The sequence below is a fragment of the Castanea sativa genome, chromosome 3 (genome assembly GCF_040712315.1).
Source record: "Castanea sativa cultivar Marrone di Chiusa Pesio chromosome 3, ASM4071231v1".
In the NCBI taxonomy this organism is placed as follows: Eukaryota; Viridiplantae; Streptophyta; class Magnoliopsida; order Fagales; family Fagaceae; genus Castanea; species Castanea sativa.
Window position 1 is genome coordinate 14328896 of NC_134015.1, and position 15272 is coordinate 14344167.

The window sequence follows — 15272 nt, forward strand, 5'->3', positions numbered from 1 at the left end:
GTCCTCACAAACACTATCAGTACTTTATCATATATTTGAATATAATTAAAAAAATTCATAGGTTTTACCAATTATTTATTATTGAGATTTCAATATACTAAAAAATAATCAACACATTACTCACTACCTGCCATACATTATCTCATTCTCATTTATTTACTCTTTTTTTCCAAATTGTTATTGTTACTCCCTTTACAAGTAGCAGCGTTGATAGTAAATTGATTGGTACTTTGATTTAATGATAGTAAACTAGTAAAGTCTCGGATAATTGAATAAGAGATGGGGTTCAATCTCTATCTATATCAAAAACTGATTGGTGTTTTGATTTGATGATAAAGAATTATCATCAAGAGTAGATATCATAGGCTGAAACTCTCCAAATAAATAAATTAATTAAAAAAAAAAAAAAAAAAAAGAAGAAGAAGAGAGGTTAGCAATAGCACAAGTCACAACAACACAAGCGTTTTTTACTCTTGACTATATCTGTGGTTGTGCTTTTTCTTTATTAAATTTCTTCTTCTTCTTTTTTCAAAATCACAAGCTATCTAGCTGTCCCCCTCAAACTTAGTTAGAATAGTTCTCCAGTAAAGATAAATATTAAACAGAGTTAGAGAAAGAAAACTACGTGAACATTGACTCGTCACCTCCGTGAAGTGGGCTAGGCGATGCAATGCAGCAGCAGTACCTTCGTGGAAGAATGTTTTTGAAGCGGTGGTACCAGAGTTCAGTTATTTATTTATTTGTTTGTTTGTTTACCCTTGAAATCAAGACATCTGTAATCTGGTTTGATAAAATGGTTTTTTTTTTTCTTGTAAATTTTTGAAAGGCCTAAGGATGAGCATGATGGTTAATTTTGTTGGAGTATTTGGGTTAAATTTTAAAATGTTGTTGTGTTGTTTGGGCTAAATTTTATTTCATTACAAGGCCAAGAATTGTATTGAGGGCAAGAAAAAAAAAAATTGGTCAAGGGAGGCTAGGAAAAATTTTGCGGGCCAAACCCCAGAATTTTATACATTTTTCAAAATGTTTAGTTGGGGGGGGGGGGGGGGGGGGCTATAATAGCTCCGTTCCTTTTTTTATGGATAGTAGTAATTTCATAGTTTGCTAATTTGTGTAATTTTAGTTGTATTAGTTTGTTAACGAGTCATATGACTTCTTTAAATAATATATAAATAATTTTTTAAATTAATATATAATGGTTTGGGAAAGATAGCTCAATGAACAAAACTTTCTTTTGGTTAATTAGTATCCTAGTCTTGCTTATAGACATAAAAATGATCAAGGTATACACACTATTGTTAATATCCTAGTCTTGCTTATAGACATAAAAAGGTTCAAGGTATAAACACTTCTGAGGGGAATTTTTTTTGAAAATAACTATAAAAACCAAACAATTTTGTTAGTTAGCATAATTTTGAAACTATTTGGGTATCTAACAACTCAAGATCAAAGAACTCGATTTTGGAATGCTAAATCGACTACACTGAACTCGATTTCAACATCGTTTGCAGCTGATATGGATACTTGGTCCACGTAGGCATCAAACTTGAGTCAAATGGACTCGAGTTCTATAAAAAAAAATCGAGTCTGTTGGACTGGATTAAATTGTTCGTCTCCTTCAACAATTGCAGACAAACTTCCTTGTTCTTCCAAGCCCCAAAAACCCATGAACAAGACCAAATATAAAACCCAAAACAAATACCTGATCGGATGGGATTTCCCTTGCCTGAAGTTTTCGCCGCCTGGTTTTAGTTAGAATCGTCGCTTAGGTTGCTTCTCCTCGACGAACCTACCGGGTGATGCTTGCTTGGTTCTCACTTCGAATCCAAAGCCTCGATTGCGTTGGACTACGAAGCTCCATGAGAGGTTGGTCGACGTTGTGACCCAGCTCCGACGTGTTCAACCTTTGCCACCATCGCCTGAAGCATTTGCTGCCTAGGTTGCTTCGTTCTTTGGTGCTTCGTTCGTTGTTATTGCTAGGTAACAAAATCGAGCGTTACAGACTTGATTTTCTAGGTTCCGAAATCGAGCATTACAGACACGTGAATTTTCATGCCTACGTGAATAGATTTCCACATCAGCTGCAGCAAGATGTTGAAATCGAGTTCTGTGTACTCGATTTGCATTCCGAAATCGAGTTCAGTGTTCTTGATTTTCATTCCAAAATTGAGCGCTTTGGTCTCGAGTTGTTAGATTCCCAAATAGTTTCAAAAGTGGGTTAACTAACAAGATTGTTCAGCTTTTATAGTTATTTAAAAAAAAAAATCCTTCTGAGGGATAAACTAAACATGAGTCATCAAAATCATCAGATAATATGATGATGCTTGTTGTTTTAATAAAATCGATGGAAATGCCTATTAGTTTCATAAAAATATATATCTACTAGCCTCATCACACGTGAGGAGTGATGAAGCTTTTTTTTTTTTTTTTTGAGTTTAATATAATTTTTCAATTTTAATTTATCTATTGTTAGTGAGGTTACATAGGAATTTTTTTTATAAAATTAAAATTTAGAATTTGATTGAAAGTGTGCTAATTTTTAGGAAAAAAGTTTTTCTGGTAGTTTTTTTTTTTAATTTTGTTGAATTACATTTTTAACCCTATTTTTATTTTTATTTTTTAAGAATAAGAATTATCTAACTAGAATAGGGGTATTCTTGACATTTTCTTGAAGCCATAACTAACTTTTTTAATCCTCTTAACATATAGAGATTATAAGCTATTTCGCATTCATCTATATTTATACTACTATTTAAGGGGTTTCTCCTGTTTGAAAAGGACTTTTGATGGTTTAAAAATACCCCTTCACTCCTAAGTTTAAGTAGAAACAAACTAAAGGGTAACCTGGTAAAAATACATTTCTAACTCCTTACAACATTACTTACAAAATATGATCACTTTTTGTTGTTTTTAAATTCAATCTAAATTTTAAATTAATTCAGTCAACAATTTTAAAATTTTTTTTTAACAATTTTTTTAGTAGAGGATTCTAATAGCGGCCCACTAACCAAACCCTCTCCTAAACTCTAATTACGGTTTTTCTTTTTTCTTTTTCTTTTTTTTTTAAAAACACGATTTTTTTTATACAATTTGTTTAGTATAGGATTCTAATAGCACATTAACCACAACTTCTCCTAAACTCAGTATCTCTAATTTATATCTCACACAATTTCTAAAAAGAAAAATATATCTAATACACGTTTGACATATCTTTTTCCTAAAAATTAGCATACATTATCTCTATTTAAAAATATCTCAAATTTCAGTTTTTCTGCATAGTTTTTTTATGTTGTCTCTCCATTTGTTCCCACCCTCATTTCTCTCTGTTGCTAAAACAGTGTTCTACAAACGGAATTAAATTATGTCTTTGTTTTTTTTTTTTTTTTTTGGTGAAATTTATAATAGTGGTTGTAGTATTTAATTATGGGTTTTTTTTTTCCTACATTTTTTTTAAAATTTAATTTTTATGAATAGGTTGTGAGTGGGTTTGCGTTAACATTGGAGTCTAATACAATACACCATCATCAAAATCCAAGAAGAAGAAACTCTATTTACAAAAGCAAAAGACTTCTTTATCATAGCTACTGAGAGTCTGTCTTTTAATGTGGATTTGGTACACTACTTTTACAAAAGCATTCACATCATGTTATAAAATTTTGATATTCATTCTTTGTTAGGACTGTGTTATTTTGAACATTATCAAGTTTTTGATATTTATTCTCTGTAGGACTGTGTTTTTTTTTTTTTTGGGACTACTGTAGGACTGCAATAATTAATGAGATTGAATATCTTACTTAATTACGAAGTAATAACGGTGCAATACCAATGTTGCCTCTATTTAATGTTTACTATTTTTCTTATTTTTAATTCTCAATTTTTTTAATAATAATTTTGGTCTCTTTTTTCGGGTCACAAGTCAATAATTTTGTTGGATTACATACTGAGCATATTAGATGAGTTCAAATGAGAGACTTTACAAAAATATTGTATGATTCAAGGTTCATATAAAGTGGTAGTTGGTTGTTTAAGACTTTTTTTTTGTAAAAAAAAAAAAAGAAAAAAAATTATCCTACCTATGTCTGTATTTATCAATTTGTGTAATTCTATTTCTAGGTTGGATTCTATTTATTGTTTTTTGGAATGGTAATGTACATATCATTATTAGTTAAAACTCCTATACTTTAACTTTATTTTCCTTAATCACATCTCTTCCATATGAAATTAATTATCCCTAACAATTGATGTGCCTTTCACTAAAACTTCTTTTCATTTTTTACAAGAAAATATATTTTTAAAACTAAAAGATAATATTGCGCATGTGCTAGCCTTTCCCATAAAATAAATTTAAAACTATTTATTTATTTTATTATTTTTTTTAGGCATTTGAAACTTTGTTATGGATGTATACTTAATGACTACATTTTAAAACTAAGTGGCTACCTTTTAGGATTAAAAAAAACTTAGTGAGAGCCGTTCTCATTAAAAAAATACTATTTAATTTTTTAATTTTTTTAGGTATTTCAAATTTTGTTATAGATGTGTACTAAGTGGCTATATTTTAGGACTAAGTGGCTACCTTTTAGGATTTAAAAAAACCTTTATGACTCATTAAAAAAATTAAAAAAAAAACTTCACAATCATGAGCCTTTCCCATACATATAAAAAAAAATAATACTTTTTTTTTTCTTTTTAGGCATTTGAAGCTTTTGTACTAGAATTGTGCCAGTTAAAAAAAAAAAAAAAAAACTTTTGGGCTTGGGTTCAAAAAATAATAGATGCACAAAAATAAATTATGTGGCTTGATATTAAACTTTGAGAATATGGGGCATTCTCAAACGGTATTGTTGGTGTTTTAAAAAATTAATACTTTTAACTTTTTTGTTTTTTTAAGGTAATTGAAACTTTTGCTTTGGAATTGTGCCAGTTTATAAATAAATAAACTTCTAGGCCTAGGATCAAAAAAATAATCGATGCACCAAAATATAAAAAATAAAAAATTATGTAACTTGATTTTAACTTTGAGAATATGTGAACTTTTCAAACGGTATTCGTGGTGTTTAAAAAATTTTAATACAAATTTAAAGATAACTTCACAACTTCCATTACACAAAAAAAAAAAAAAAAAAACCTTCATAACATGAGAGCCTTTACTATTAACAAAATTAATACTATTTAATATTTGGGGTAGGGAAATTTCATCTAATTGAGCTACAAGTAAAATACTAGCTTTTGAGTGCGTGCTGAGCATGTGCTCAGAGGCTCTTATGTTTTTTATTTATATATAAAAGTTAATAATTTGTATAAATTATAATTTATAATTACTTTATTTTTCAATCATGAAAAAAAAAAAAAAACTAGGAGTGTGATGAACAAATTATTTCACCTACAAACATATAATACTCTCATTAAATCTCTAGATTTTTTTGCGATTAAAAAATATAATAATTTTAAATTATAATTAATACAAATTAATGAAATTATTAACCGCTGCCAAAAAAAAAAAAACCTAGCATGCACGTAGAATTATTCTTTAGCGATTTTATTTAAGAAATCAATGAAAAAGCGATGGCTTTCCTATTACACTGCCTTGAAACTCGAACTATATGCATCGGTCTAGGGACAAACACATGGAATTGTGAATATGGCAGGAAGAGTCCAATCCTGAACAGGTGTCAAATTATTGACATATGTTTCTAAATAAGTCCAATGCACAAATATATTAGGATTTTGTTAACGTGTACTCTTAAGGCACATAATAATAAATCACTTTTAAAAATATTTTTTCGAAAATTAAAAAAGTATTGATACACATTAAATATGTGCACTTAGGGCACGCATTAACCTAACTTTTGTCACGTGTCAAATTATTGAAAGGTCACTTACCGTTCAAATTCATTTTCAAACTTTAAAGAAAGGGAGACACAATTTTTTTTTTTCCTTATCTTCTTTGTCATGAAATCTCTTTTTTCTTCTTTTCTCTCCCTACATCATCTTTTGTCCATTTTTCTTTAGATAAAAATTATTATACACACTCTGTTATACACTTTTTTTTTTTTTTTTTTAACTGAAACACATTTCGGTTCAAAAAAATATGTAACAAATTGAAATCGTGTCTTCAACTCACAATTTCAATTTCAAAAAAGTGTGTGATAAATGCTACCCTTCCTTTTCTAATCTCTCTTCTATTTGCATGTCTTTGTACATTATGGTACTGTTAATATGCTGAGGTGGCAATGGTCATACCTTGATAGGATAGGTGGAGTTATTAGGGTGAATAACAACTTTTTTGTGTCACAAACTCACAATTTTTGTCACAATTTTAATATTGTCAATTGTGAGTGACTATTTATCACTTTCACATTGACTTACCAATTTTTTCTCTACTCACAAGCAACTACATTAAAATTGTAGCAAAAGTTGTACCTATGACTTTCTTAGATAGGTGAGATAAGTAATGACCCACTTGAAAGTACTAAAATCCAATCATGAGTTCACATAAGAAGAGTGTGAATTTAGATATGGAAAGGAGAGTGTCCTAGCATTACTCATCCAAATTACATGAATCTGCATTGAGAGCATCTGTAAATTATTTTGGAGTGAAACTATAGCATAGTTGTGCATTTCATGGGCCATCGCCTGGTATAATGTAATTTTATGGGCCTTTCTAGTCAATTTGGGCTTAAAATAAGCTTCTAAGATAATATCTTCTATAAGTTTCTTCATTCTTTAGACAACCTCATCCTACAGAGCCTGCACCCATAATTAATTGAATCCTAAGCCTTCATTTTTGAATGAAAAAAAAACTACCCATCAATTACTCATCTTCAATTTGCAGATGATCTCTTTATTTTTGCTAAAGCAAATGAAGAATTCTTAGGGAAAATTAAAGCTTGCTTGGATATTTTCTCAAACTGGTCTGGGCAGAAGATAAATTACTTCAAGTCAGTCATTATATTCAGCAATAACACTCCTTGTACCCAGAAATCTCGGCTAGCAAACTTCATTGGTATAAATGCCTCAAACAAGAAGGAGAAGTACCTGGGCATTCCAATAGCATCTGGTAGGGATAAAAAAAGCAGCAGCTGAGAAAATAATTGAGAAAGTTAAACAGCGTCTGCAAGGCTGTATAATGAAATCTCTGTCACAAGCTGGTAGAGTCACTCTTATTACATCAGTGGCTTCTTCCATCCCATTATATCAAGCTTCGTCTCTCATTCTCCCCCCTCAAATTTGTTCCAAGGTTGATTCTCTAAACCGAAAATTTTGGTGGGGATCAAAAGAGGAAAACAAGCATGGATGTTGTCTCAAAAGCTGGAACTCAATTTGCACCCATAAAGATGTTGGGGGACTTGGCATCAAAAAAATGGCAAACATGAATAAAGCTTTAGTGGCAAAAATGACATGGGAAGTTGCAAAGGGAGTGAATAAAATGTGGGTTAATATTTTCAGGAAAAAATATGTTCGGAATAGAAAATTTATGAAAATGCCCACTCCTATAGGTGCTTCATGGGCATCTCAAAGTATCTTCCAGTGCAGGGAGGTTATCAAAAAAGGGATGTGTTACCGGATCAGCAATGGTCTTAACACTTGGATATTGGAAGACCTGTGGGTACCTAATGAACCTGATTTTATTCCAAAAGTTAGAAGTGGAATCTCAATGGATGTCCATCTGGTTGCTGACTTAATTGACAGAGACACTAGACAATGGGACAAAGGTAAGTTGTCAAACTTATTTGAACCCTCATCAGTGACAAATATTCTAAACATTCATCTCCCTATCCATATCCAACAAGATCAAATTTATTGGTGCCTTTCTCATTCAGGAGAATTCTCTGTGAAGTCAGCCTACAATGCCATTAGATGCTCTAGTTATTCAAGGCATCCCCATATGTCTAACAAAGATTGGAAAGAGTAGTGGAAACTCAAAGTTAACGCTAGACTCAAGAATCTTTTGTGGAAAATGTGCTGGAATATCCTCCCTACTTGCTCTGTCCTTAATAACCGTTTTGCCTTCCTTCTTTTGATTGCCCTTTATGTAATAATGACACCGAAACATTAGAGCATCTTTTTCTGCATTGTGAGTGGGCTGCCCAGATTTGGCTTATGGCTCCTTGGCCTCTAGTTAGTTAGAGGTTTATAGTTTTCAATATTTTGCTTATATTGATAAATAAACTTGAAAATAAAAATATATTTGAAGACATGTTAAAACACTGTTTGATACGATAATGGTTAACTTAAACATATCAGCAAGATCATCTAAAACATACAATCAACTTTTGATTGAGAAGTTTAGTGGTACCACAATGAAAAAAAGTGACAATGTCAATGTAGATGTCAACAAATGATTTGTTATTGCAAAAGATTCAATTGGTCTGTTCCAGACCTCTAAGTTTAAATAGTGAAGAGTGAAGATATTGTTCAGAGAGAGAGATCCTCCTGCCAATTTGACCACCAACACTGAGAGGGTGCGCACACTTCCTTTTTTTTTTAATCAGTATATTTCGTATTAGTTTTTTTTTTTCCACTTCAAAATTTGATGTGAAGGTATTATATATGAAGCAAGGTATTATTTTTTTAAATTATTTATCATTATTTCTTTCCAAATTGTAAAATAGTTTTCGATCCATTGACAATAGGGAATATTTAAACCTTGATTGTGAGTGTATTTTGTTTGTGTGAGACTATATATATATATATAGAATCATACATCAACCCAGTATGAATTAATCTGCTTGGATATGTATCTTATGATTTAAAATCTTAAAGGTATCATGTCATTTCAAAATTTTATTGCCATATGAATTAATCCATTTGTAGAGTTTCATTCTGTTTCCAACCAACTTTAATCTACTCATTTCCATTGTCCTTCCCTCCCTCCTCAATCCAAACGGGCCGGGCCTATAGTACAGAGAAGTCTTCATGCAATAATGCATATATAATATAAAGAATGGTCTTCCAAGCTAAATCAGAAAGACGCTACAGCTAGCTGTTTGTCTTCATTGATCAAGCTGCATAATCTAGCAGCGTGTTGAAAACTTATGATGACTTGGCTGTATCTTCTAAAATTTATCAAACATCGTGGGCATTTTTGGCTACATGGCTTTGATAAGAATTCTGTTCACTATGTTACCGTTTCTTGTGGACTTGGTCATAATGTAATCAAGCCCCAGTGACGGAGCCAATACTTTTATCTAAGGGGCCAAGCTAAATAGTAAAATTTCAAGATCTCATTCTAAGAAAACGATGTATTTTTACTTAGGTTCACATCTTTAAAGAGATCAAATTGAACTTGGATAGGATTATTCTGTATTGAAAATTTTGTCAAAATTTTAGGAGGGGTGAACAAATAATTTCAAAGACTAATTAGGATTTTTGTTACCACTATTAATGAAAATTTTGAAAAGCTAGGGGGGCCATGGCCCCCTTGGCCCCAATGTGGCTCCACCATTGACCCAAAGCTAGATGTGACTAGAGGCAATATCTAAATCTTACGTGAGATTTAACAAATTATGTACTCATAGAACTAAACCAACATTGAAATAATAAGTCTGTTTTAGTCTCTGAAATTGAGTACGTGGGAGATAAGTTTTAGATATGGAAAAAATTAAAAGCTATTTTTTTGCATAAAGAGTACTAATCACTTATCTAACATTCCACGTGAGAAATTGTTAAATTGCATGGTTAAGTATCTTTGAATATTCAGTGAATAAATTTTTTTTTTATAAATACCTTTAATGTTAATATATTTTCAGTTTTAGCCGTTGTTTTTATTTTGATATTATATAACTGGTTTTAGAGCTTTACTAAATTCCTCTTACTTTAAGCCGTGCTTTCTGGTGTCAATTTTTTGTCATGACCTCATCAAACCTTTCACTCATCACAATCCCCACTCCACACGCTCCAAAGCTTTTAGGCTTCACGTTAAAGTCGTACTTTATTCTTCGACAAAAAAGAAAGGGCAGCGTTTATTACTTTGCACTGCCCTATTACAGTCAACATGAACACATTTTTTTTTTCCCCAACTGAAATTGTGACTTGTTGAAGTGAAATAGTGACTTAAAAGTAAAGTGTTACCATTTCAATTAAAAGAAAAATTACTAAAATGCAAAACTGACTAGATTTCGTTTCTTTTATTTAGTTTTGTTTTTGTTCATTTCAGTCTTCTAAGTTTCTGATTCATTCAATTATATCCTTTACGTCAACTTTTGTTAAAACTTAAAAAAAAAATGGAAAATATTTTTCAATCATTAATTAAATTTTTTTAATTAAAAATTTGAAAAAATTAACCACCGCATATAACAAATTTCTTCCTATTTATGAATATATAATTCCTACACACAATATGGATCCAATTAACTCAACTGGTAAAAAATTTGCTCCCAAATATAGTATGGCCAAAAAAAAAAAAAAAAAGAATCAAAATTTTCTTACACAAAAAATAATTATCATGGTGCTGTGATGGATTCATATCTATCGCATCCATATTCGAATTTTTTATGCACGTTAATAAAGAATGGTCTTCCTGGTGCCATTCTAAAGAAGCTATATCTGTCTATATCTTCATTGATAATATCAATTTGATATGCAGCGTCAAGGAAACTTATGAAGACTTGGTTGTTTCTATAAAACCTCTGTCAAGAATTGTCCCATAAACTTTCTGCAGTGAAATGCACGTAGGTTGATCTTTTCAAATTCAAGTTCAGTACAATTAGGAGGAAAAAGCCATAGTCCAATCACCAATGATAATCTCTCAAACCATTAGAACTGGGGGTTGCAGCATACTTCATTTGCTGCATTCTACAATTAACACATACATTGAAAAAAAAAAATGAGGCATTTTCATTTCTCCTTAATGCTTCTCATCCTCTTTTTTCAAATTTTCGCTTGCTATAGAGCGAGAAAGGTAGGGGGTACTGACTCTGGCACTGAAACAGAAGTACTCTTATCTTTCAAATCCTTTGTATCTGATCCCCAAAATGCTCTGTCTGGGTGGAATATAAGTTATTCTCACTGTACTTAGTTTGGGGTCAACTGCACCAGCAATACAACAAAAGTTCAATCACTACACCTTAGCAGTCTGAGACTCTTTGGTATTATTCCTCCTCAGCTCTCCAACCTCACTGCCCTCATAGCTCTAGACCTTTCAAACAACTCCTTTTTTGGTCAAATTCCTTCTGAGCTTGGCCATCTTTCTAGCCTTCAACATATAATTCTCATGGGGAACATAATTAATGGCACAATTCCTAACAGTCTATCTCATTGTCGTAGGCTTGAAAATATAATGTTTCAGAACAACAAACTTAACTGGTCATCTTCCTCGTGAACTAGGCCAACTTCATGAACTGAAATTTCTTGACGTGTCCATGAACAATCTTACTGGTATAATTCCCTCTACTTTTGGCAATCTCTCCACTCTTACCATTCTCAACATAGCAAGAACTCAGATATCTAGCGAAATTCCAAATGAGTTGGGTCGTCACAATAATCTTGTCACTCTTCAACTCTCGGAGAATCAATTAAGTGGTGAGATTCCCTTTTCAATTTTCAACATTTCCTCCCTGAAGTTCTTATCTCTCACACTAAACAGGGTAGTTGGAAAGCTTCCCTCCAATATAGGCCTTACCCTTCCCAAAATAAGGGAACTCTGCTTGGAAAGCAATCATCTGGAAGGACCAATACCAAGTTCTTCATCCAATGCTTCATATGTTGAACACCTTGATCTCTCTTCAAATAATTTCACTAGGCATATTCCTTTACTTGGTAACTTGAAACATCTTGTCCAGTTACTCCTTGGTGCGAACAGTTTATCTTCTAGAACAAAACTGAATTTCCAGTATTTGATTCCCTTACAAACTGTACCCTCCTAAGGAAAATCCTTCTGAATTCTAACCAATTAGAAATCTCTCGGTCAATCTCCAACATTTTTGTGTTCATGATAATTTCTTGACCGGTAGCTTCCCTCAAAGATTGGAAATGTACCAAAACCTTATCAATTGAGAAAAAAAAATTTCAAAGGTAAAATACCAAACTCCATTGGAAAACTTCAGAAACTAGAAAGACTTATGGTTATTGACAACTTGTTCTCTGGAGAAATTCCGGATGTCTTTAGCAATCTTACGTGGCTACATGAGCTATAGACATGGCAAACAACCAGTTATCTGGTAGAATTCCCATGAGTAAAGCAACATGCTAGCGATTAGTGATGCTTGTACTAGCAAGGACAGCCCTCAATGGCAGCATTCCAAAGCAAATTTTTGAGCTTCCCCAGCTAAAATTTTTGCTGTTGGCAAATAACAGTTTAAGCGGTTCTCTGCCCAACGAATTTGGCCATTTGAGGCAGCTTGAAATCATGGTCATTTCTGGAAACCAGCTATCTAGAAATATTCCTGCAATAACCAAGAGATACTCAATTTTGCAACGTCTTAACATTGCAAGAAACAGGATAACTGGCTCAATTCCAAAGTCACTGGAAAATCTAGCAGCACTGGAGAGCTTGGATCTTTCTTCCAACAATCTCTCTGGCCTAATCCCAACAGAATTGGAGAACCTTAATGCTTTGCAGATGTTAAATTTGTCTTTCAACAGCTTGGAAGGAGAAGTACAAAAAAATGGTGTCTTTGTCAACATCAGCTGGGATTCTCTCCAGGGAAACAATCAGCTCTGCGTATTTGACCATGAGACTGCAGAAAAGCTTAGAGTCACTACTTGTGTGACAAAAACAAAATCGAATTGAGATTTAGTGCTCAAAGTCATTATTCAAACCTCTTCTTTCATTGTGCTTGTGTGTGCATTGTGTTTAGTATGTGCAGTGATCACCAAAAAGAAGAGAAAGACAATAAACAATGAAAGTTCATCATCTGAACTGAAGGGTTTACCGTCAAGGCTATCTTACTCTGAAATCCAGCTTGCAACAAACGGGTTTGTCACAACAAATTTGATAAGTTAGGGAGCTTTTGGGTCTGTTTATAGAGCTGTTTTCAGTACTGGTGAAAATGGAATCCACACCACAGTTGCAGTGAAGGTTCTTGACTTGACACAAAGCAAAGCTTCCTAGAGTTTTGATGCAGAATGTGAAGCCCTCAGAAACATCCAGCATCAGAACCTTGTTAAGGTCTTCACTTCTTGCTCCAGCATTCTTCTGGTGAAGATAGCAGCAGCAAGAACAAAAACAACATTGCTTTGAGAGGTGAAGAGTGTGTGGCTTATGGTGAGAGTTGGACTGTCTTTGCTGCTGATTCATTGAAAGAACGTTTTACTATGGAGAAGAAAGATGTTCTAGAGGATGAAGCATTGCACTAGATCTATTTTGTGTATTTATGTTTGTTTCCCAAGCTGTTTGAAGCTATAATTTCTTACGATTAGAAATGCAAATTGATAGGAGGATCTCTTTAATGACCAGTTAATTTGATCATATGTCAAATTTTATCAATTCTATTTTCTTTATCAATCCCCCATATTAAGAAAGTTCGAAAAACATTTATGCGAATATATGCTAAAACACGTGAATGCAAGAAGATAATTGTTTAGGCCATGTCATAAGGGCACCATATTCTTCATTCATAGGTGCAAAACAGTGTGGGACAAGGCTGCAATTTTATATTAAGGAGGTTATGTGGTATAGTAATCAAGTTACCGTAGGATGTTTGTTTGTGCCAGATAAGGATGTAGTATGAGAAAGTTCTGGTTGGGAAATATCTGGTGTAGAAGTGGCTGGTGGAGAAGGATAGGCATGCTGGGAACTAGTTTCTGCCGAAACTAGTGGAACTGAAGGTAAAGGTGAAGGTTTCAGTACAGGTAGAGTAGAAGAGGATTGTGCAGTGGAATTAGATTGAGTAAAGGGCTGAAGAATTGATTGAGAACAATAGTGCAATAAAAAGGTAAGCCAAAGAGTAGGTGAGGGAGAATTTGAGGGAGCACTAGATTGTGAGGATGAAACTTGCGTCAATGCAGAAAAACCATGTTGATTAAACAAAACATGCCTGGTAACATAAATTCCGTGAGAGTGAGGTTCACGACATCTGTAACCTTTTGAGTAGGGAGGGTAACCTAAAAATACACAAGGAGAAGTGTGAGGTTGAAATTTGTGGGTATTACAAGGCTTAAGAAGAGGAAAACAAGTACAACCAAGAACTTTCAAGTGTAATAAATCTGGTTTGGCCTTAAAAAGGAGCTCCCAAGGTGAAAGATTATGGAGTAAAGGAGTGAGTAGTCTGTTTATGAGATGCTCAACAGTGGAAATAGCATATGACCAATAAGTGGTAGGTAATTTTGAGTGAGAAAGCATGGTCAAAGCACACACAACAAGATGCCTATGTTTCCTTTCAGCCACTCCATTTTGTTGGGGTGTGTGAGGGCAAGATAATTGGTGAGTAATACAATGATTAGAGAAAAAATCATTAAAGGCATTAGAAGTGAATTCACCCCCACAATTCAGATCTTAGAATTTTGATTATGTGATCAAGAAGATTTTCAATGGTGCCTGTAAAATGTTTGAAAGTAAATAGGAAATCAGATTTCAATTTCAACAAAAAAATCCAAGTAAACTTGGTGAAATCATCAACAAGTACAAGATAGTATTTAAAACTATTGATGATTGTATTGGAGCTGGACCACATACACTAGTGTGGATTAATTTTAAAGGTTTAGAAGACTGAAAAATCAGATTTAGCAAAGGTAGTGTCTACAATGCACATCAGAGTTATTTGCAGTAAATGATTTTGAAAGAAAAGGAACTGCTAGAGCAAGAACTTTATGACTAGGGTGTTTTAGTCTGTGATGGCATGGCATCCACTTTTTGGAAAGAAATTTGCAGAATTTACACAAAGTCTGATTCTTTGATTGGGTAGATGAACCAGGACATGTATTGAGATGTGAAGGTGATGAAGATGCAGTTGATGCTTAGGGTTTTGAGTAGATTGGATAGACTCCATTTTCACTCAAATTCTCATAGAATATTTGCCCATCCGAATATCCTGACACTGGAAATTATAGCATCAAAAGGACAATTGTTACACAAGCATAATTTGTGAACTGAGAGTAGATTCGAAGCAATAGTAGGCACATGTAACACATTTCTAAGTTGGAAATTATGGTATTTAGTGCTAAGAGAGGCATTACCTATATGAACCTTCCTCCTCTACCACGGTTATGTGGATTTCTTGCTCGACCTTGATTTCCTCCTGAATTCAGACACATCTGTGCCTGTGAATGATTCACATTCTGCTTCTGGTTTGATGAGACATACATTGCCATAGAATGCAAATTTCCTTCGG

At 33.0% G+C, this 15272-nt stretch overlaps 1 pseudogene; it reads left to right on the plus strand.

The window, feature by feature from the left end:
• The first annotated feature begins 10828 nt into the window (after window positions 1-10828).
• LOC142627801 (uncharacterized) lies at window positions 10829-13183 on the plus strand (annotated as a pseudogene).
• The last annotated feature ends 2089 nt before the right edge of the window (window positions 13184-15272 follow it).